This window comes from Triturus cristatus, chromosome 1_1 (genome assembly GCF_964204655.1).
Source record: "Triturus cristatus chromosome 1_1, aTriCri1.1, whole genome shotgun sequence".
NCBI lineage: Eukaryota > Metazoa > Chordata > Amphibia > Caudata > Salamandridae > Triturus > Triturus cristatus.
This window is the reverse complement of record NC_140579.1, coordinates 82378943-82399932: the sequence shown is the minus strand read 5'-3', so window position 1 is coordinate 82399932 and position 20990 is coordinate 82378943. Positions and strand designations below refer to the sequence as shown.

At 46.7% G+C, this 20990-nt stretch overlaps 1 long non-coding RNA gene across 1 annotated transcript in view; it reads right to left on the bottom strand.

Moving 5' to 3' along the window:
• LOC146869513 (uncharacterized) overlaps nt 1–20990 on the bottom strand; it is a 383511-nt gene that overhangs the window by 26724 nt on the left and 335797 nt on the right. The window contains exon 3 of the long non-coding RNA XR_014961066.1: nt 4447–4560. This is a non-coding gene — a long non-coding RNA (uncharacterized LOC146869513). The remainder of the gene's footprint in view (nt 1–4446; nt 4561–20990) is intronic.

Below are 20990 nucleotides of genomic sequence, written 5' to 3'. Positions count from 1 at the left end.
TATTGACATCGAATTTTTTACTTACGATATTACTTACATCGATATTAATTACTTCGATATTATTAACTTCGATATTACTTACCTTGGGATCGATATTCTGTCCATCGATATTCTTGACTTCGATATTCTGTACCTACGATATTAAAAACACGATATTATTGTAGGTCGAAATTTAAAACTCGATATTTTGGCTAAACACCGACAGAAATAGCTAGGGATAGCACAAGCCCTACCGACTACTTGGGCCTTGCCCCTATCATATAGTCAGCGGCCCTGCGCCACCGTGCCCCACAAAGCCTTGTGGAACGGTTCCGACAGCTGCGCCTGGAAGTGTCAGCTACCAGCGGTGTTACAGTGTACAGTGGGAAGCTATTACTTCAAGCGACACTACAGGAATGCAGTGCAGCAGATGACTCATGTGAAAGGGCACTTACCGGAAGGTGTGTTCGCCGGTAAACATGGTGATAAGAACAGCGCTACACAAAGACTGCGACCGAGAAAGAGACGTTTTACTCTGCCTGCAGGCTGCATGTTAGTCTGTGACTTGCAGTAAAAATGTATAAAAAATGTAGATGGATGGATGAATGGATGAAAAATTTAAAAATTAAAGTTAGGAGTGCAAAAGCCTAACACATGCTAGGCCCATTAAGTAATACAGCAGATTTGCCCTGCATCCCAACCAAAGTATAAATGACTACTTGTTTTAATGTAAACGTGTGAACGAAGTGTCCAGGGCACGCCCGGGTCTCATTTTCCGCTTGCGGACACTGTACGAGTGCACCGCGGTGTACCTTGAACTCCTGCGCCGCCTCCTCCACGGGCACCGCCGCGTGGGAGCTGTGCTCGCGAGACAGGCTGCACACCACGCAGATCGCGCGCTGGTCGTCCCTGCAGAAGACTTTCAGCCTCTCGTCGTGCAGGAGGCACCGGAAGTGGCCGCCCTCCGGGCCCCGCTGCAGGCTGAGGCGCTTCAGCCGCTCCGCCATGGTGCCCAGCTGCACGTTGGCCCGCAGCGTCGCCTGGGCGGAGGTCCGCTGGCACTGCGGGCACGAGAAGTTCGCGGACGGGTCCGCCACGTGTTTGGAGATACATGGATGGCAGAAGTTGTGGCCGCAGCCCGTGGTCACCGGCTCCGTGAAGAAATCCAGGCAGATGGAGCAGGTGGCGCCGTCCTGGACGATCTCCTCGAGGTGGGCGGCCGCCATGGTGCAGGCCAGGAGCAGCGCCCTGTGCGAGGGTGAGCGCACCTCCTCTGTTTGCTGAGCCTGCCCAGGGTGCGGGAGTGGCACTGCTTATACAAACGATGTCTTATCTCGGATGGTACTTTAACCTGCGCATTATTCAGACTGATTCAGCTAGATGGCAGTGCAGTTTCAAATGGTGGAGAATTTGCATGGCATCAATTTTAATTCCCTGTTCGCTCAAAGGATCAGCTACATTTGCTCAAGAACGTAGCTCAGAAGAATGCACAACCATTCAATTTTTCTAATTTTCTATGTTTATAGCTGTTACACCTGGCATCCTTGGCGCGGTTTCCTCCGACTTTTCCCCTCCCACCCTCCTGTTTTTGCTGGCTTTAGGATTCTGTTCACTTTACCACAGCTGACCCGTGCTGAAGTACCTGTGCTCTTTCCCTAAAACGCGTTAACCAGGGCTGGAGTGGGGCCACAATTCGGCCCAGGCAGCCCGCAAAAAGTGGCCCACATTCATAGTTTGCAACCGTACGCAAAACGCTGTGTATAATCATAGCGCTAATGTTGGTAAACATTTGCAGTAATAAAAGTATTTTAAAGTTTATAGGCTGAGTAACCTTTGTCAAGACTGTAAACAAAAAGATTCCACTGCAACACACCCAAAGGTATTTCTGGCGCTCAGCTTCAAGGCTGTAAATCTCGTTCTCATCCTGAGGGCCACGAATTTGCTTCTCAACCCTAGACCACGCTGCCCAAGCTCAGTCTTAGCTCCCTGAATGCCCTGTCTGCCACCAGTCCCTCAGGCTTCTGTCCATCCTTAAGAGGTACTTACATCCCATAGACCCGCAGGTCGCCAGAGGACAATACACACTCTTAGGTCTGAGACTCCTCTACACCCTCAGGGACCAGTTTGGGGTATATTTCTCACCCTAAGGTCCCGTGATAGCCCTCTTCATTCTTTGACCTTTTACACCACCCCCCCCCCCCCCCCCGGGGTTTTTAGATATTCACAGTATTTTTTACAGTACTTATGAGACTGGTGAAAGGTGATTGCTATTTTTGTTTTACTTGCTGCTAGCATAACAGGTAAGTTCTGACAAATGGAATGATGCTAGTGGGTAAATACAAAAAGAAAACAAAAATGGTGTCCCTTTCCTTACATACATACAGTTTTATACAGCACATACGTGGCCTAGGGTGTTGGAGCACTTTACATGAGCACCAGATAACATCACAGTAGGTCGGATTCATTTCTTTCTAGGCTCAGGTGCATTAAGTGATTTCCCAGAGTCACAGGATGTTGAGCTGATGCTAGGACTCGAACATGGTTTCGCTGTTTCAAAGTCTCCCTGTTGGATGCATGAATTGATATCTGGCAGGCAGAGGAGAAAAGCGGAGACTTTCATCCCCCTGTTCCATGGAGGAAACAGGGCCAAAAATAAACGGAGGAGTTCCCCCTGTCTCTTCCCAACCCCCCACCACCCTAACCCTCCGGTCCTTTTCCATGCCCCAGTCCTTTCCAAAGCTGCTGCTAATGGATTCCCATCAGAAGCTCCTTGAGGCCTCCGCTGTACCTGGTGGGAGCCAGAGGGGGCAGGCGCACCTCATGCTGTAACAGCTGGAGGATCCCATTGTCATTCTGCCTCTGACCATCAGCAGGCTGGCCGGTCTTCACATTCATTGGGCCAGGCTCGGCATATGTGTGCCAAGGCTGTAACAACAGCCTTTCACTTCGTGCACTTGTGATGGCGTCTGAGACAATCCAAGCAGGTTGGACTCCTGAATAGACCAAAAAACCAGCCCACCAACTGGCATCAGCCACAGGCAAATCCACCGATGGCCGATTGCCCCCGACATGCCAATCCGAGGCTTCTGGTAACATTGACTTATCCACAATTGGCATATTTAATTTACAAGTCCCTAGTAAAGTGCACTACATGTGCCCAGGGCTTGTGTATGAAATGCTACTAGCAGGCCCACAGCACTGATTGTGCCACCCACTTCAGCGTTTCTATTGTTATTGTTATATGTACTTGGTATCGCGCACAACTCAATTCAGTATCTCTGCACTTGGCCTGAGCGGACAGGTAAAAACTGTCCACAACAACCATGTTTTGAGCATCTTCCTGAAATTCATTAAACTGAGGCAGGTGCGGATATGGAGAGGAAGGTTGTTTCAGTGATGTGGAGCCAGATACGAGAACGCTCTACCGCCAAATCTGGCAGGACGAATATGTGGAACCTGCAGAAAGGCTTAATCAGAAGATCTTAACTGTTCGGAAGACGAGTAATAACTCAGTTTTGACCAGAGATAAACGGGCTGAGACAGATAAAGGGCCTAATGAGTCAAGCAAAAGAGCTTGAAGATCGCTCTTTTTCAGGTTGAGCCTGTAGGCAGCGCGCAACGATCTGTTGTGCTTTAAAAAAGAGTCAGAAGGGGTTTTTAGCCCTCCCACACTCACCATTGGTCAATAGCGTAATCACTCTCCTTTGCTGCCTTCTAATTTGGCAGAAGTGGCGATACATCACTTCCTGTGGCTTATGTGGAGCACCCCTGCAAGCGCTGTGATTTAGGTACTATTTCTACTTTGTTTGTGAAGTCTGTTACTATGAGACCATTATTTTTTTGACTCTGCTTGTGCATTGTAGTGATGTGTTTATGTTTTGTTTACTTGGTGCAGGCTATAAAAAAGCAACTTTTGCACTTGCGTTTAATCTTTCTTCATGGCAGCAATCTCTTTTGGTTTCTCTGGGCCGGCGGTGTGTTTCTGCTTCACCCATCGCCCCCCTCCACCCCAGTCCATCCCGCCTCCCCTCTCCCCCACCCCAGTCAGTTTGCATACTGCTAAAGTTGAAATGCTTGCAAATTCCTGTAAGAGCCAGGTACAGCTTCTGTAAATAAAATGGTTATGCAAGCTTGGCGGTTTGTTAAATCCAGTTTCTAGCCATCAAATAAAAAGTACCCTTTTGAGAGAAAAGACACAGTAGGAAGTGAAGCCAGTGTACAGTGTCCCGTCATCCTTCCATCAAAGGTTATTTAGTCAGTCTAACATTGTGCACGTTTGAAAGATTAGCGCACAAAGATCGGCAGCTTCATAACTTACAAAAAACGTGCCGATCACGTGGAAAACTCCTCCACCCCTCCCCCCCTTTCTCTCTGCTCACTCATTGTTGGGCGAACATATCACATCTGATTTAAGGAAACCACTCAGCAGATTTGTTGTAACATAAATGTCACAGTGATTGAAGTCACCTCGTTTAGGGATCATCTGGGGAAAGCAGTTTGGAGGCGGTGTGCAGAGTTTCTATCCAAGGTGAGGACAGGCTGCGCGACCTCTTTGTTCTCTGCTCATCAAGCAAGCACATCCTACACAAGAAAACCGTAAAACAGCAACCAACATGTGAGTGTGTCAGCAAAGTAATTGTGAACACTTCAAAGAGCACACAGTAACTCTAGTACTGCACCTTTTTCCCTGTTCGTGCATTTTTTTTTTATTGCTTATCCTATTGCTAGCTCATTGAGCAAGCCGCCAGTTTTTGTCTCCGAAGCGCTACCTGACATTACATGTATACAGCTTGCTTGACACAAAGTTACAACACTGAAGAAGAATACAGTGGTAAAACTGCACTATAAGATAAATTACTACCATGCATATTAACCGCCTAGAATATAATAAACATGACTGCTTACTGGGTCGTGATTTATTAATACAGATTTGCTTGTAAATTTTAAGACAAAAGGGCTGATGTAGCGCTTAAAAGTTTAAAAATTGTAGGGGTGCATTGTACTCACCGTTAGTTGGCACCCGCATATAACGAGTGTACCTTTAGTTAACTCTGCTCCAAAGTATTAAGAAATGTTTAGCTATATCGTCATGTAGAAGCGTTAGGAGACGCGACAATGTGCATTCAGATGTATTGTGTGAAATGTATTCAGAAATGTATCAGATGTATTGCAATATAGAAGTGTTAGAGATGTGTAACCATAATGTGAACGTATTCAGTGAAATATGTAACGAGTAGTTTTCGTTTAATGCAATGTATTAGGCTAAAACGTGTAACCAGATTGAATTAACTCATGTATGTCGATTATCTATGTATGTGAAAGCAAAAGCATTAACGTTAGAATGTAGTTTAATAGTGTGTTTAACTTGAAAGGCCCGAAGTCACATATATCGTTGAGGAGAAAGGCCTGGTATTTCTTATGTTAGCTGAATGCGGTAGGCCGCAAGTGATTTATACTAGTAGAGGTTTTGGGCTGCAGTAAATTGTAGAGTTAAAAGATGCGAAGTATTTCTTCATCCTATGACCTCACCGCAGGTGCAAGGACAGTTGGTTCGTTAGTAGAAAAGGTCTTTGTTTAACAGTTGAATTATGGAGAAAGCCAGACATGGGAGTCCATTGTAATGTGCCAATCGCAACTCCTCGTACCGACAGTGTCTGGGACTCAAGGCCAAGCTGATGGAAGATGGACGGAGCCGAATGGAAAATCACTGGAAGAAGACCTGGTTGAGGTGGTGTGCCGGGGGGCGTGTTCCATGTTTTGGGGTTTCGTATTAGGGACAGCACCCCGAGGGTGGAGAGCAGACTCGAGAGAGAGCAGAGGAGAGGAGAGTAGCCAGAGCGGAGAGAAGAGGTGGGCGAGGAGCTAGAAGGAACTTTTAGATTAAGCTCTCCAAGTGAAGACTTCTTAGGAAGTTCTCTTCTGACACCTTTTTCACGATTTCTTGGGTCTTAAGGAAATGCTAAGTAGGGATGTCATCCAGCATAGAGTAGGGACAGAAATGCTCTGGTTTAATGATTCCTAATATCGACATTAGCTTGGTAGTTATCTACCTCATGCTTTTAGAAGCTGTACTTTTGTTTATATTCAGTCGTATGCGGATTCTTCGTAGAGTGGCATTTGTATTAGTACCCATTTACCTGTTGAGCCTTGTGCTAAGGTGCTTGTATCTGCAAATGTTTTTCCTGATAATAAAATCCCGATAGAATTAGTCATTGACTTCAGAGTATTCAATTATGTCAAATTGCGGGAAGTATTCTTTGATAATTGTATTTGCTCCCTCCACGCTATTAGGCAAGTAAAAAGGTTCAGTCGACCAGAGTGGGTTCTTGAGATAAATGAATTCAAGAAAATTGGGCCCCAGCAGTTGATAGCAGAGACGGATGGTTACTTCCGATAGCGAGGGACGATTAGATAAGATAAGTGATCCTTGAGACCCATAGACGATAAGTAATGGTGAATCGTCAGAAGCTGACCAGCAGACAACGGCGGATGATGAACATATACGGCGAGTAGCAGCGCGGCAGGAAGCAGCAGTTCGTGGAGTGAGTATGAATAGGATGAGATGTTGTAGATTGCGGTGTTGATTTTGTGTGATGTCTTGCGGAGTTAGAGTGAATGTTGAGTGATTGTGAGATCAGGCTGTGAGCGCGCGCAGCCCGGGAATTGTGGTGTTGAAGACACCTTTGGTAGATTTTGTTGACCACCCAAAGGAGATCGTGAGGTACCATCGATCACCTGGACCGAGATAGGGGGAGCGAATGTGTGAGTGCATGACAACTCGACGCTGGTCGTGGGTTGCTGTATGTGGATTTGAGTACTTGTAACCTATCAGAGGCGATCTGGCTGCCCGGAACTTGTTTGGAACAGGAACAGACAGTTGCCAACCGAGGTCAACAATTTTGAGAGACTGTGGACGAACAGTCAGAGGCTGTGGACGGACAGCCAGAGAAGTAACTTGTTTGGGACAAACGGTTATTTCAGTGTATGAATGGGACGAATGCGGGTGTGAAACGTAAACAGTAAGGAGAGGGAACTGCTGCGGAACAAGGAAAGGTGACGTCAGGGAGTGTCGCGCTGTGATAGGCCAGTTGGTGTGAGTCGCGCTGTGATTGGAGGATTAACATCAAGAGGTAAACAGAGCGTGAGCTTGAATTTGTCAATCATGAAGTGCTTTAAAGTTTTTCGAGAAATGTGTAGAGGCGATAAGCATGTGGTTACTCGAGAGGGAGAAGAAGCCCCTCCCGAGGATACTCCACCACATTACATGGCAAAGAATGTGGGGTTGCATACGATCATTTGGCTGGAGAATTGGCATAAAATGACCCAAAGTGAAGGGGAATTAGCATTCCTGAGGTATGGTTCGTTTAGGCTAGCAGTGTTGTACCAGTTGTAATCTGTAATGGCGGGGTTGCGACCTCTGCCAAGACCAACACAGTTCGAGGCACTACATGCGTGGATTAGAGCAGCGCATGATAGGGATAGAGGGAGGAATCAGGAAAGAGTGAAAAAGTCGATCAGGGCTTATCGGGACGCTAGATGGGACACGGTGGAGAAAAGATGGAGAGTTCAGACACTAGAGGGAGAGAGACTTTATCCTTTATTAATCACATCGGAGGGGGTAAAGAATGTAACGTCAGACGAGGAGGATGAGAGTGAGATGGACGATGTTCTATTGGAAAGATTATTGTCAGAGAGACCACCTCCGTATAACCCAGAGGTCCCAGAAGAGGCGCTGGTTCAGATAGATGACGACAGGAGAGTAACCTTCCAACCAGAGACGAGAGTAGAAGGAAGGCTCTTGATAGGAACGGAGAGTACGAGGAGCCCGTCAGAGGCAAGCATACAGGGTGAGAGAGAGGGGAGGTTACCGGATGCCTTTAAGGTACCCGTTACTATAGGACCCATTGTTTCGATTTATCACCCAGATAGAGAGGAGGGTGAAAACCCAGAACGGACAGCCGAAGGGGTTAGGAGAGAGGTCGCGGAAAATGGCCTAGCGGGTGCAATGGCCCGGACTCCGAACCCCATAGACTGGAGTACACCATTGCCAGCCATGTCAGATTCATCTAGGGGACAAGGAGAACAGAGATCAGAGAGGCCGAGGTCTCTGATGGAGTCGGGATCAGATTTACGATCATGGGTACCACCACAGAGAGGCCAGGACCCAAGGGTAAGAATGGTAGAGAGAGAACAGGTTGGCTTCGAAGATCGGTCCGCTCCGAGGAAAACGTTCCGAGAAGCGAGGTCGCAGGACCAGGAATGTGAGGAAGACGGTAGAGGAAGGGTGGTCTGCCTAGAGGTGTTGAGAGGAGCCCTGGGAGCTGGAATGATAGACGTAGTGAGGCTAAAAGCAGAAGTGGATGAGATAATAAGCGGAAGCTTACCCCTTGAAAGAGTGGTAACATATGGGCCGGATGAGATACTTTTTGTGGCGAAGGATGTCACTCGGAAGGCACGAGCCGCACATGAGAAATTGTCAGATTTGGTTAGGCGATACGGGGTAGATTTGTCTAGAACAAAAGCATTGCAAGGAAGCCATAGGTTGCAGTACAGTGACCAGGAATTGGAGGAAAAAAGGGTCGTCGGATTGAGGGCCCATAGCAGGGAATTGATCCTGGCCATACAAATATGGATGATGCTCGATAAATGGGAAGAAAAGTGGTCCAGGAAGAAAAGCCCCAGAGGGATGATGGGAGGGTCCCCACCTCCGGGTGGAGGACAGGTGAAGATAAGGAACTTCCCTTTAAGGGAAGTGCAGAATGGAGGATACGTGTACGTACCCTGGAGCAGGGGCGATTTGGCGGCATTTACCAATGACTTCCCTCGGCTTAGGGAGAAGCCAGTAGAGTGGTATAAGCACGTTGATCGTTTTGTTAAGATCTCAAAAGTAATGTGAACCGATCTGAATACTTTGTTTGACATCGTGGTCCCGGGAGATTTGTGGACGGCATGTAAGACTGCCCTTGATTGGCCAACTCAAGAGCCGGAGAGAAATGCATATACGAATGGTTCATCACCGGCAGTAATGAGGTTGTATGAACGAGTGATTGCCTGGTTAAAGGAGAAGGTTTCACCCCAAGATATCGATTGGGTAAAAATAGACAGGACAGTGCAGGAACCTAAGGAGATGGTGCATGAATTTTATGAGAGGCTTTTGCAGGCGTTTAAGCAGTACAGTGGTTTAGATGCGTTGGACACAAAGTATATGGGACAGTTTGTTTCAAAGTTTGTGTTGGGATTGAGGCCAGAGGTTAGCCTCATGATACAGCAACATTTGATCTGCTGGCAGAATAAACCGGTTGACGAGATCTTGCGGTACGCCCGATATTGCACAGATGAGATTGAATCTAAACATAGGAAATTGAAGGATAACTTGCTGCTTGTTCAGATGCAAACCGCTCAGGGACAGTTTAATGGGGGAGCATCGGTGAGGAGACAGGGGAATTATCAGGCAGGAAATCAGAACGCTCAGGGGCAAGGAAGGCCGAGGCCAGTAGACCCTAGAACAGGAATGGATGTGGCGACATTGAAAAAGACTACAGCATGTCACCAGTGTCACCAGATTGGACACTGGAGACGTGAGTGTCCTCTGAACCCGTGGAACCAGGTGCAGCCAGGACAAGAGGTAGCTCAGGTCCCTGGGACGGAGGCGGTACAGACAGTTACCAGACCCAGGATGATGAAAGGGGGGACAGGTGTCCCGCAGGTGCAGGTTCCCCAGCCACCCAGAATACAGACGGTACAGCAGGGAGCTCACACTTATTTGCAGATGCCGATGTTTGAAGTAAGCGAGGAAAATGAGGTAAGCTTGTTGGCCCGATTAGGGTCTAACAAGGATGTGGATTGTATGCTTAGGGCCATTCTAGAAGTAGACCAAGCAGGACCCTTTGTAGAAGCAGATCTTGATGGTCACCCTACGACCTTTTTGGTTGTTACGGGGGCTACTAGATCGACTATAAGATCGGCATTGGTTCCACGGTTGGCCCTTTCTGGACAAAGTGTCCAGGTCGTTGGAGTGGCAAATAAGAAGCTGGTTAGTCCATTAACAGAGCCAATTCCATTTAGGATAGGAAATTTCAGTGACCGGCACCAGTTCGTGGTGTGCGATTCTAGTCCGGTTTGTCTGTTAGGAAGAGACTTGTGCAAGCTTAACTGCACGATTTACTGTACCCCGAAGGGAGTGGAGGTACAGACGAGAGATGATGATGCGACCTTTAAGGTTGCGAATCAGCGCGTGTGTGTGGAGATGTACCCAGCATTAACGGTGGAGGAACTTCCACTTGATCTAAGGGACTCAGTGTCTATCGACGTATGGGACCTTAGTGGCGAGGAGATTGGTTTAGTCAAGGGAGTAGATCCAGTGAAAATCCGGATTAAAACAAATGTAGAATTTCCAAGGACACCCCAGTATAAGCTATCTCCTGAAACTATTGCAGGGATTAAACCTGTAATTGAGTCTATGATTAGGCAGGGAATACTGATGGAAATTATGGGTAGCCCATGTAATTCACCTATCATGGGACTACAGAAACCGAGCGGGAAGTTTAGGATTGTGCAAGATTTGCGGAAAATAAACGAAATAGTTGTTCCATGTTGTCCAGTGGTACCGAATCCATCTGTGATCTTATTTCAGATTCCATGCGAAGCTGAATGGTTCACCGTGATTGACTTGTGTCAAGCATTTTTCTCGATTCCCTTGCATGAAGGCATCCGATTTCTTTTTGCGTTTAGGCTGGAAAATCGTGTGTTAACGTGGTGTCGTATCCCACAGGGGCAAACGGAGAGCCCATCGATCTTTAATCAGATCTTGAAGAAAAATCTTGAAGGGCTTGTGTTGCCGCAGAGCTCTGTTTTAGTGCAATACATTGATGATCTGCTTGTTGCGTCCGAGACGGAAGACACCTGCAGAATCGACACAGTTGCCCTGTTGAATTACTTAGGAGAGAACGGTCATAAGGTGTCTCCGAACAAGCTGCAATACTATTTGAGTGAGGTACATTATTTGGGGCACCGAATTGAGAAGGGAAAAAGGAAGGTGTCTCCAGATCGCATTGATGCGATTCTGAGAATGCCAGTTCCCTCGACTCAGAGGGAGGTCAGAAAGTTTTTGGGAATGGTGGGCTATTGCCGCCAGTGGATCCCAAATTTCTCCTTTGAAGCGAAGCCTTTACAACGGCTGACACGAAAGGTTGTGAGTGATCCGGTACCATGGGACGACGACTGCTTAAGGTCATTTCTGAGGCTGAGAGAAGCCTTATGCAGCGCTCCAGCCTTAGGGATGCCAGATTACAACAAGGCATTCGCCTTATTCTGTTGCGAAAAGGAAGGTTGCGCATTAGCAGTGTTGACTCAGAGTCACGGAGGAGTCCGTAGACCAGTTGCCTATTTTTCAGCTACTTTAGATCCAGTAGCTTCTGCGTTGCCCGGATGTCTCAGATCCGTTGCTGCAACAGGTGTCAGTATCGAAAGATGTGAGAGCATTGTGATGGGTCACCCACTTACTGTACATGTGCCACATTCTGTTGAACTGTTGATGACTAGGACTAAGACACAGCACCTCACAAATAACAGGTTGACTCGTTATGAGCAAGTCATCCTTGCTGCAGATAATGTGACGCTGAAGAGGTGTTCTGTTTTAAATCCTGCTACATTGTTGCCTATTCCAAATGTAGATGCAGAAGAAGATTGTGAGGACCATGAGTGTCTCGATGTGACTAAACTATGCACCAAACCGAGACCTGACATTGTCGATGAACCGCTCCCAGTTTCAGATGAGATTTTCTTTGTGGACGTTCATGCTTAAGAGACAGTGTCGGTCGATTGAGAGCAGCGTTTGCTGTGTGTACCATCACAGGGGTGGTCGAAGCCGCTTGTCTAGAAGGAGTACACTCCGCACAGGTGGCTGAGCTTATTGCGCTGACCCGTGCCTGTTTGGCCGCTGATAAGATTCGTGTAACGATTTACACAGATAGCCAATATGGGTTTGGTGTAGTCCACGATTTCGGACAGCTATGGTCCCAGAGAGGGTTCATGACATCTTCTGGTTCACCCATCAGAAATGGGGATTATGTACGACAATTGTTGGAAGCCTTGCAAGGCCCAGATGAAATTGCTGTTGTTAAATGTTCTGCACACACTAAGGGAAACGATTTTGTGTCATTGGGGAATAATTACGCAGATGAAGTTGCTCGATTTTGTGCAGAGCAGGGATATAACTTTACTGAGAAACATGTTGTGCAAGGTGAAGAGAAAACAGAATACGATGTGATGTTAGCTATGGCAGACTCATGGGAGGAACTGAAACAGTTGCAAGATGGAGTCTCCGATCAGGAGCGGGACAGCTGGATACGAGCTGGATGTGAAAAGGGAGATGTGGATGTTTGGGTTTCGAATGATGGACGAGCTGTGTTACCGGAATGTTTGCTGAATCCCATGGCGAGATTGATACATGGTGCTGTACATCTTGGCAGGGACGCAATGATGCGAGTGTTTCGTCAAACGTGGTACAATCCGAAGTTTCGGACAGTGGCTGAAGCTGTGTGCCAGAGGTGTGTTACCTGTCAACAGATGAATGTAGGAAAAAGAACCGCTGTGACGTTGAGTCACATAGGTAGGTCAGGTGGGCCTTTTAATAGGATGCAGCTGGATTTTATTGAAATGCCAAAGAGTAATGGGTTGAGGTACATATTAGTTATAGTATGTGTCTTTTCCAGGTGGGTGGAAGCTTACCCAACACGCAGGTGTGACACACTCACCGTAGCTAAGTTGTTATTAAGGGAACTAATTCCGAGGTACGGTTTCCCGACCTCGTTTGAATCAGATAGGGGAACGCATTTCCACAGTGAGATCATGAAGCTGCTTTGTGCTGCTTTAAATGTAGACCAGAGACTGCACTGCAGCTATCGATCAGAGGCTTCTGGGATCGTGGAGCAAGTTAATGGAACTTTGAAAGCCCGAATGGCGAAAGTATGCTCTTCGACATCTCTGAAATGGCCAGATGCATTACCTTTAGTTCTCATGAGTCTCCGGAGTGTCCCTGATAGAAGGACTGGATTGTCACCCCACGAGATAATAATGGGGAGGGCGATGCGCTTGCCAGCAATACCTGCTACTGCCTTGATTAACATCACTGATGACATAATTTTGGACTATTTAAGGCCTGGCTGACGTGGTCCGTTCTGTGTCTCAGCAGGTGCAGGCAGCAACGGTTCCTGCCGCGAGCGACCTGTGCCACGACCTGTGCCCAGGCGATTGGGTGTTGGTGCGCAAACACGTGAGGAAGAGTTGCCTGGATGCTCGCTGGCGCGGGCCGTACCAGATAATCCTGGTGACGAATACGGCAGTGAAGTGTGGGGAACTGCCGAACTGGGTACACGCTTCCCATACCCGTAGAGTTCCAGCACCCTTGGAAGAAACAGCCCCTCTCGAGAACGAAAACCCAGCTGAGGTGGCAGAGCCATCTGAGAGGGCAAGTCAAGCTGTAGGGGTTTCTGATGCAGCTGGTTGTGCACTGAACCAGGAACGTGAAGAGAACACTGAAAGAGACTCAGAGGAAGGAGAAGAAGCTGCAGGGGGCAGTACCGAGTCGGATTCTGCCGAAGAAGAAAGCAGTGCACAGGGTACCAGTAGGGTGCGTGGAGGTGCCACAGAAGCAGAAAGAGTTTGGCCCGTGAGTCAGAGGTGGGGAAACTCGACATCGGCACCCAGAACAGATCTTGCACCGGTTTCTGAAGAATCTGAAGCAGAACAAGAAGACGTAGATCAACCCCAAGGTGTTTTGAGAAGGTCGAAGAGAATTAGAGGGCCGTGCCAAAAGTACGCCTCACCAGAGTGGGCATACACAGTGACTGATGCCAAGTTTGTTGAACACGGGAAGATTGAGATCGATCACACTGGTCAACAGTCTCCCGTTTCCGAGAGTGGAAGTGTTGTTGAAGGTCCCAGGCTTGGAGATCGAAGGAGTATTGACCATCAATATTCCGAATCTGCCATTCTGGAGTCTCATCCGTGGTCTGATTTTGGAAATGCTCGACTTCCCAACCTTTGCAGTCATACCCGCACCTCAGGAACTGACAACTCTTAAGCTTGAAATACTGCAGGCGGTCTTAGAACTGTTGGGACCGGCAGTGCTCCTGGATTAATTGTAAAATCGTTGTACATAAAGGTTGATAAGAAGATAACCTAGGCCCGAGAGGAAGAAGAATAAAATTAGGGATTTTCCTGTTGGAGAAGAAGAAGAGTTAGGGAAGTCTTCCTGATCTAAAGAAAGCGAAAAGAGAGACTTTGGACTTTGCTAGAAGTTCCCCAGGTAAAGAAAGCAGCTGAATTGAACATTGTTGGATGAGAAAAAGACTCGTAGCAACAGAGACTGTGCTAAGCATCGAGAACATTTCAGAGATGGCGGAACCTGGGAATACGCATCGTAGAGCCAAATTAGTGATAGGCACACTGTTAGGAGTAGTGATAGCGGTTATATTGGTAGTAGTAGTAACTTCATACATGGTGGCCCATAGACAAGAGGGGGAGGTACAGGGAGCACCCACACCTACCACTCCAGGACAGGGAGGGGTCACCACTAGAGATCAGAGAGCTCAGACGCTCGAGGAGAATCGGAGGTTTCATGTAGATTTGTCCAGAGCTGATTTTAAACTTAATGCTTATGCGAAGTTGTTGTACGAATATGTGGATGCGAAAGATTGTTATGTGTGCATGCAGTTGCCTGCTTCGGTAGATGAGGGTATTAGGTATCATCATCTCCCGCTGACATATGGAATCTCTTGCAGCCTATTGCTTAGTCTGTTTTATGAAAGGAAACAGTTTGAGTACTTTTTCTCAAATTATGACACAGTGCTTCCTGAAGTTCCGGCCTATAAGCATCTGAATAAGTATGACTATTACAAGTCAGAGGATAGGCTTCAGAAGTATTTTAGACCGACTGTGAAGCTGGATACAGCATATGCTCATAGACATAATTTGACATGCTGGTTGTCCGAAACGGAAAAGAAGTTCATAGGTCAGATAGAGGATAGGTATAGAAAATTGACCCAGACACGCAATACAGGAGATAGTCCAGTGGATTGGACGGATGAGGAGAGATGGCATAAATCTAAGGGAAGTTATGGACCGATTGCATTAGATGAGGTACAGAAAGGGAAATTGTGTGTTGCCCGGCCTCAAACTCCCAAGGAAAAGTTTTTAGTGGGGCATAGTACGTGCGAACATACTTTTACTATGGAGGACTCTGCTAAGAATTTCTTGCAGAATACGATACAGGTGATTCCGACTGTGTACTATGTGTGTGGGAGAAATGCTTACGTGATATTGCCTGCAAATTGGTATGGTACGTGTTACTTCGCGATTATCTTCCCAAAGATTTATCACACGGAAGATTTGAAGCTATTAGAGATGGGGCGCCATTCTAAGGTGCGTAGAGCTGTGAATGTAGGAATGGTGATAGGGGATATATATGGAGTGACAATACCTAGCTTAGGAGTGGTTCTGAATGATGTGAAGATCAGAAAATTGGCGACTGTAGTGGATGAATTGTCAATGAATTCGGCGAGGTCATTGTTGTTGGTGAATGGAGAAATGTTATCGATACGGAATATGGTTTTGCAGAATAGACTTTAGCTTGGTAGTTATCTACCTCATGCTTTTAGAAGCTGTACTTTTGTTTATATTCAGTTGTATGCGGATTCTTCGTAGAGTGGCATTTGTATTAGTACCCATTTACCTGTTGAGCCTTGTGCTAAGGTGCTTGTATCTGCAGATGTTTTTCCTGATAATAAAATCCCGATAGAATTAGTCATTGACTTCAGAGTATTCAATTATGTCAAATTGCGGGAAGTATTCTTTGATAATTGTATTTGCTCCCTCCATGCTATTAGGTAAGTAAAAAGGTTCAGTCGACCAGAGTGGGTTCTTGAGATAAATGAATTCAAGAAAATTGAGCCCCAGCAGGGCTCATTAGCGCCCGCCATAGGCCCGGGAAATGGGACCGCCCGCTATGTATGCGGCGGTCCCACAGTAGGCATTAGGATGCCCCCGCCATACTAGAGGGCGCACCCCGCATTCCTGACATTGCGGCAGGCGATGCTTTCAGCAGCACCCTCCGCAATGTCAGAAATGCTTTTTGTGCATTTGCATGCACAACGTGGCAGGCACCGCGCGGCGCCTGCCACCTTGTGCCCCCCCAACATCCTGGGGGCCAGCAACTGGCCCCCAACTTCAAACTCCGCATGCCTTTCAGTGGCAAAAGGCTGCCTTCCGTCTGCATCCTGATATGGATGGCGGTGTCTAGCAGACACCGCCACCATATTGAACCCTTTTCCGCCCAGTCGACTCGTCGGAAAAGCGGCAGACGGTCTTCCTGTCCGCCGCAGTACCCCCCACCATACTAATATGGCGGGGGGGAAATGGGTGGCGGGCGGGGAAGGATGTAGGGCGGATCGCCACCGCCATGCGGGCGGTGGTGTAATATCCTAATGGACCCCAAAGTATTCATTTATTTGGGAACATGTGCAAAATACAGCTTGCTGGACATTTCCTGCAGGCCCTGGCATCTGCTACTGAATTTGCTCTAGTGCTAGTGAAGTAAGTTATAATTTACTTCTTTCCTTGAGTTTGATTTTCTGGTCTTAAGGCAGGTGATATTTACTAAAGTTTCATGTCCGACAATTATATTAGCTTCCGTATTATAAAAGTACAAATGTAAGCTGCATCGCCAATAATGGTGCTGGGAGGTGTGCAGATAGAATATCGAGGTTAAAATATCGAGTTGCACAAATATCGAGTCAGAAATATCGTGGGAAAAGAAATATCGACAGCACAAATATCATGGTCAAGAATATCAACATAAGGTAAGTAATATTGATTTAAAAAATATCAAAGTGTTTAATATCGTTTGCAAAAATATAATTGTTGAAAATATCAATCTTTTAATTAATGTTATGTATTTTAGTATATGTTTTAAATGTATGTGATGTATGTTTTTTTTGTATGAGAATTGTTTGTATTTTTGATATATGTGTTAACATTTTGGGGCCGATTCCGATCCTGCAAAAACCGGGTACAAACAGTCGGTCGGAGCGTTTTCTCTGTCCGACTCGTACCCGGTAAAAATACCATACAAACTTGCAAGTACGATTCGTACGGAAACACCATTTCCGTACGAGTCGGAAAAAACACCGACCGACTGCAAAATACATACGAATGTGATCCGGGACACCGCGGACGTGACGTCCGGACGGAGTTAGGCATGTGTTTACGTACCAGCAAGTACGATCCGTTACGAGAGCAGTCCGGACGGCAATATTTTTACGGCACCCAAAAAGTGCCGGAAAAGCGAAGTACGCCGCGATGCGAGCGGAATAGGGGGCCCGGTACGCGCCGTTCCCCCCGTATGTAGGCGCCGTTCCCCCCCCAGCCCCCCGTATGTACGCGCCGTCCCCCCCCAGCCCCCCGTATGTACGCGCCGTCCCCCCAGCCCCCCGCGGATGTATGTGCTGTCCCCCCAGCCCCCCCGCGGATGTACGCGCCGTACCCCAAGCCCCCCGCGGATGTACGTGCCGTACCCCCAACCCACCTGTGTATATACGGCACGTACCCCCACCCGTGTATGTACATACACGGGTGGGGGTACGCGCCGTACATACACGGGTGGGGGTACGTGCCATACATACACGGGTGGGGGTACGCGCCGTACATACACGGGTGGGGGTACGCGCCGTACATACGGGGGTGGGGGTACGTGCCGTACATACGGGGGTGGGGGTACGCGCCGTACATACGGGGGTGGGGGTACGCGCCGTACATACACGGGTGGGGGTACACGCCGTACATACACGGGTGGGGGTATGCTCCATACATACGGGGTGGGGGTACGTGCCATACATACACGGGTGGGGGTACGCGCCGTACATACACGGGTGGGGGTACGCGCCGTACATACACGGGTGGGGGTACGCGCCGTACATACACGGGTGGGGGTACGTGCCGTACATACGGGGGTGGGGGTACGTGCCGTACATACGGGGGTGGGGGTACGCGCCGTACATACGGGGGTGGGGGTACACGCCGTACATACACGGGTGGGGGTATGCTCCATACATACGGGGGTGGGGGTACGCGCCGTACATAAGGGGGTGGGGGTACGCACCATACATACGGGGGTGGGGGTATGCACCGTACATATGGGGGTGGGGGTACACGCCATACATACACTGGTGGGGGTATGCGCCGTACATACACGGGTGGGGGTACACGCCATACATACACGGGTGGGGGTACGCGCCGTACATACGGGGGTGGGGGTGCGCACCGTACATACACGGGTGGGGGTACGCGCCATACATACGGGGGTGGGGGTATGCGCCGTACATACGTGGGTGGGGGTACGCGCCATACATACGTGGGTGGGGGTATGCGCCGTACATACGTGGGTGGGGGTATGCGCCGTACATACGTGGGTGGGGGTACGCGCGGTACATACGGGGGTGGGGGTACGCGCAGTACATACGGGGGTGGGGGTATGCGCCGTACATACGGGGATGGGGGTATGCGCCGTACATACGGGGATGGGGGTACGTGCCGTACATACACGGGTGGGGTGGGGGTACGGCGCGTCCATCCGCGGGGGAGCTGGGGGGACGGCGCGTCCATCCGCGGGGGGCTGGGGGGATGGCGTGTACATACGGGGGGCTGGGGGGGACGGCGCGTACATACGGGGGGCTGGGGGGGACGGCGGGAACATACGGGGGCTGGGGGGGACGGCGCATACATACGGGGGGCTGGTGGGGGGGACGGCGCATACATACGGGGGGCTGGGGGGGTGTTCGGCGCGTACCGGGCACCTGTTTGGACGTCTCCATGGTTGCTATGGGTGTTCGCTCCGGACGGTCTTTTTACCATACGGTTGTACAATCGGACGGACGTTACGGATCGTACTTGCGCGCTCGGACTTCAGTTTTCCGAATCGTACGTAAAAATGTCCGGGGACGTGTCGGACGCTTTTCCCGACCCGAGGACGTGTCGGGGAATTTACCCAATGCGATTCGTATGGACTTTTTCACATACGAATCGTACTTGCCAGTTTGTACGGGACTTGTACGATTCGTACGGAAAAAAGTCCAGATACGATTTGTACGGGGAATTTTTTTAACGGATCGGAATCGACCCCTTTATTTGAATTGTGCGTTTTTAGTTCCATAGTGGGTTGTGTGTTTATAGGGGAATAGGGTGGGAAGTAATTTAATTATATTACATTAATTTATTATTTTTTTATTTATTATTTTTGTTTAATTGAGATGTTATAGTGTTAAATGTGTAATTTATTATTAAATTGTTGTTAATTAATAATAAATATTTAATTTGTAATTAATTATGGTAATTGTGTAATTAATTTTAGGTGTGTGTTTTGGTGTTTATAGGTCATAAGGGTGGGAAGTAATTTACTTTTAATTGATTAATTAATCATTATTTTTAAATAATTGTAATTAATTCATTGGTAATTCATTTTAGTAACTGTAATTAATGTTAGGTGTGTGTTTTGGTGTTTATAAGTGTAAAGGGTGGGAAGGAATTTATTTTTAATTGATTAATTCATAGTTGGTAGTTAATTAATTTTAATTAATTAATTGGTAATTCATTATGGTAATTGTGTAATTATAGGGATTAAGAGTGTTAAGTAGTTATTTTATTAAATTTGTTAATTGATATTAATTAAAAAAAAAAATAGCAATTGTGTAATTAATTTTAGGTGGTGTTTATAGGGGTAATGAACAAGAAGTAATTTGTGTTTAATTAATATGTAGTTGTTAATTAATGTTAATTTTGTGATATTTATTTTGGTTAATTGTTTATTTTTGTGTGTGTTATTTTTACTTCTGAAGGGGTAAAGTGTGGATATTAAATACATTTTAATTACTTTATAATTAGGTGTTAATAGTAATAGTTTTTAATTTAAAAATAAGTTTTAATTGTGTTGTATTATTTTATAGTTTAATTTAGGTGTGTGTTGTGGACATTGTAGTGTTGAAGTGTGTGTAGGTAATAATGTTTATTCGTTTTTTTTTATTAATAATGTTTTTGATTGATTATTAATTATGGAACTCTTTGTAGTGGGAATAATAATTTTTGCCCCATCCACTATCCAACACTTTCCCTACTGTTGCACTCACTGGAGTAGGAATAGTAATTTTTGCCTCTTCGCTATCTAAGAGTTTCCCTACTGTTGCACTCACTGGAGTTGGAATAGTAATTTTTATCCCTCCGCTATCCAACACTTTCCTTACTGTTGCACTCACTGGAGTGGGAATAGTAATTTTTACCCCTCCGCTATCCATCACTTTCCCTACTGTTGCACTCACTGGAGTGGGAATAGTACATTATACCCGTTTGTTATCCAACACTGCTCCTACTGTTGCAGTCAATGGGGTGGGAATAAATATTTTTACCCCTCCGCTATCCAACACTTTCCCTACTGTTGCACTTTTTGGAGTGGGAATAGTAATTTGTACACCTCCACTATCCAACACTTTCCCTACTGTTGCACTCTTTGGAGTGGAAACAGTCATTTTTGCCCCTCCGCTATCCAACACATACCCTACTGTTGCACTCACTGGAGTGGGAATAGATATTTTTACCCCTCTGCAATCTAACACGTTCCCTACTGTTGCACTCACTGTATTGTGAATTTGAGGGTTTAAATATTTTTAAATCGTTTAATGTTTCATTTATTATAGAGTTTTGTTTTTTTATATTTTGAATCATTGATATATATTTTTATTTTTTATATAATTTTAAACGTTTAACATAAATTAAAAATAATAGTTTATTAATTGTTTTGAAGTAAACATATATGTATAAATAATTAGGTTTGTGTGTTTATCATTTTTTATTAAGTTTCTTTTTATATTTTATTGAAATGTATATAAAATGTATTTTATTTTGTTAAAATAAAATGTAATATGTAATATATTTGATATATATTATTATATTTTATATTTATATAA